At 42.2% G+C, this 3605-nt stretch overlaps 1 long non-coding RNA gene across 1 annotated transcript; it reads left to right on the top strand.

Annotated features, from left to right (window-relative positions):
- Window positions 1-1114: 1114 nt before the first annotated feature.
- On the top strand, window positions 1115-3077 carry LOC146520314 (uncharacterized). Its single transcript, XR_014873582.1, has 4 exons — window positions 1115-1915; window positions 2015-2077; window positions 2175-2237; window positions 2343-3077. It is a non-coding gene; the product is annotated as an uncharacterized LOC146520314 (long non-coding RNA).
- Window positions 3078-3605: the final 528 nt, after the last annotated feature.

Genomic DNA, 3605 nt, shown 5'->3' with positions numbered 1-3605 from the left:
AGGAAAGAGTAGTAATACACCTGCACTTTTTTTTGCCCCCCCCCCCCCCCCCCCCCCCCCACCCCCACCCCCCCCACCCCCCCTCACCCCCCACCCCACACCCCCCACCCCACACCTCCCAGACATTGAGGAAACAGGACCTCCAGACTAGGTGTCTTTTGTCTCTTCGAGAACTCTGGGAAGTAGCATGGGGAGTGTGAACCTTAAGGTGTGAAGCAGTTGTGTACTGAGGCTAGACTAATTTTATAAACCTGACAATATCTCAGCTTGCTGCGATACATGCAATTTATTTTGAAAACGGCACAAGTGGGAATTTCTTCCGAATGGGTAATGTCGGCATGTTCACAAGCGTTTTATTTAATTTAACTAGTTTTCTTTCCAGGGTTGATGCGATCATTTTATTAAAAATCGGGATTTCGCAATGTTGAACTAAGGCAAACCTGTCTAGACAAATGGTAGGGGGTGGGGTGTAGTAAGGTTGATGGTGGGAAACAGGACCTCCAGACTAGGTGTCTTTTGTCTCTTCGAGAACTCTGGGAAGTAGCATGGGGAGTGTGAACCTTAAGGTGTGAAGCAGTTGTGTACTGAGGCTAGACTAATTTTATAAACCTGACAATATCTCAGCTTGCTGCGATACATGCAATTTATTTTGAAAACGGCACAAGTGGGAATTTCTTCCGAATGGGTAATGTCGGCATGTTCACAAGCGTTTTATTTAATTTAACTAGTTTTCTTTACAGGGTTGATGCGATCATTTTATTTAAAAATCGGGATTTCGCAATGTTGAACTAAGGCAAACCTGTCTAGACAAATGGTAGGGGGAGGGTGGGGTGTAGTAAGGTTGATGGTGGGAAAACAGGACCTCCAGACTAGGTGTCTTTTGTCTCTTCGAGAACTCTGGGAAGTAGGTTGGGGAGTGTGAACCTTAAGGTGTGAAGCAGTTGTGTACTGAGGCTAGACTAATTTTATAAATCTGACAATATCTCAGCTTGCTGCGATGCATGCAATTTATTTTGAAAACGGCACAAGTGGGAATTTCTTCCGAATGGGTAATGTCGGCATGTTCACAAGCGTTTTATTTAATTTAACTAGTTTTTCTTTCCAGGGTTTGATGCGATCATTTTATTTAAAAATCGGGATTTCGCAATGTTGAACTAAGACTTTTGTCTCTTCGAGAACTCTGGGAAGTAGCATGGGGAGTGTGAACCTTAAGGTGTGAAGCAGTTGTGTACTGAGGCTAGACTAATTTTATAAACTGACAATATCTCAGCTTGCTGCGATACATGCAATTTATTTTGAAAACGGCACAAGTGGGAATTTCTTCCGAATGGGTAATGTCGGCATGTTCACAAGCGTTTTATTTAATTTAACTAGTTTTCTTTCCAGGGTTGATGCGATCATTTTATTTAAAAATCGGGATTTCGCAATGTTGAACTAAGGCAAACCTGTCTAGACAAATGGTAGGGGGAGGGTGGGGTGTAGTAAGGTTGATGGTGGGAAACAGGACCTCCAGACTAGGTGTCTTTTGTCTCTTCGAGAACTCTGGGAAGTAGCATGGGAGTGTGAACTTAAGGTGTGAAGCAGTTGTGTACTGGCATTGTTCCTGGAGAAGGTATTTAACCGAGACCTATGCGAAGCTCAGGGTGAACTCACCATTCGTCGCGACAACATTACTTTCTTTGAGACCATCAAAACTATCATCGTTCTTTATAACATGGACATCTTAAGCGGTAAGTAAAACAAAACCTATTATTGTATTTTTAAAAGTGTTATGTTAACATATTATAGGATATTCAAACTATCTTTTTCCTAAAACAAAAGCTTAATTTTCAGGAGTTCGGGAGAACGGCACAGCACCCTTTTCTTTAGAAACGGGGGATTTTAAAGATGGAACAACATCTCTAACAGGCACAAGGTGTGTACAGAATTACGCGATTTTTAATCGTATGTATGTTTTAAGGTTGCGATTGTTTTAAATTATATAATAACAGAGTTTTTCTTTGATTTGTTCCAGGGTTAACAAACTGAGCAGGAAAACATTCAGACACCGCGACCACAGAGCCAATCCTTACAAAAGGTATGTATACAACGGGGTGTATAATTGTGTATTTAAAAAACAGCAAATGGGTTTAAACAATTCCAATGTTCTAAAACCGACCGTTTTACACATACAGAGCCACGCCAGAGAACCTTATGTGCGGAGAACCAGGGCCGTCAGGAATAACGCACACTACAAGGTATATATATATAAATTAGATAAAAAGAGATAGAGAGGGAGACACGCTTATTCTGTTTGAAATGGGTACATGTATAAATGTTTTAACACATTTCTATCTTCACAGACTGCAGCACAGTACCCCTCCACATAATGATCAGGACACCGTACTCCAGACGTTTTTGGAATGTTTAAGCAGTATCGACCTCCCAGAACAACAAAAACCTGGACCTTTGTGCAACAGTGGAGAATCAGAAGCGATCTTCATCAGCGGTCCTGCAACACCCCCGAGTGAGTGCTTGCCTCGTGATTTCTCTGATGTTTTTGAATACAGTATATCAGATTTCGATCTTGTTCATATACCCACCCCACCAGAATGTGTCAGAAATAGCATTGATTCACACGTAGATTTTGAAGACGACGGTATAACAGACTCTCAAATATCAGCGGCGTATGATGCTTACATGAAGGTTTCAGACGCTCAACCTGTTGAACAGAGTCATATAGCTTCATTAGTTGATAAATTATGTTTGATTGAAGCTAGACTCAATCAATACCACCAAGAAGCACAGATACAAAACCAACAGTTTATCAAATTCATAAAAAAAGTGTGTAGTACATTAGACATCATCTGCAGCAAAATTTCAAGTCCCTGACTTTTAAAATCCAGACCATGGACCCTCCAAATAAATTATTTAAACATAATAACGGAACCTCCAGTCCTGTTAGATGTTTTGACTTAGAGGCTTTTATGCAGTGGGCTGAAGAAACAGATAACAAATTAGACAATTTTATAGCTAGACTTAATAGTGTGCCTGCATCAGCCTCATCTGATACACATCCTCGTCAGACTGTTCCTACGCCTACTATTGCTGATGGGTCTATTGTTGTTGTTAATAATAGTGGTAGTACATCAGGTGATGCTCGGACCACTGTTGTTACTGATGCTAACCGTATTGCTGCTGCTGCTGTTATTGAGTCTGTTACCGCTTCTACTAGTACTACAGACGCACATGCGTGTCCGGGCACCGCTGCAACACCACACACCCCCTCAGTCATTGTAAATTTCTCACAAAGTGATACTATCGTGATTGAGCCCGTTGTGCAATCTGGATCTGGCAGGCGCTCCCAGCCACACATTAGAGAGATACCTAATTTTAATGCTCGCGAATTGCGTGAGCGCCTTGATTTTAGGGGTATAAGTCTTGATCATCCAGAACAAGTACCTGCGCGAGTGCGCGAGTGCTTAGCCAATGTGGTAGACCGAGCTGTGGCTGGATCTCAACAGGGCAGCGTTCTAAACGTAGTCCTGCGTGGCCCCTCGCTGGCTTCAGATGTTCAGGCTGTTTTAAACGCTGATGATCGGTATGATCCGGAGCTGTTTCTCGAT

Source organism: Neolamprologus multifasciatus, chromosome 4 (genome assembly GCF_963576455.1).
Source record: "Neolamprologus multifasciatus chromosome 4, fNeoMul1.2, whole genome shotgun sequence".
Classification (NCBI taxonomy): Eukaryota; Metazoa; Chordata; class Actinopteri; order Cichliformes; family Cichlidae; genus Neolamprologus; species Neolamprologus multifasciatus.
Note: the sequence above shows the minus strand (reverse complement) of the source record. Positions and strands in the feature narration are given on the sequence as shown.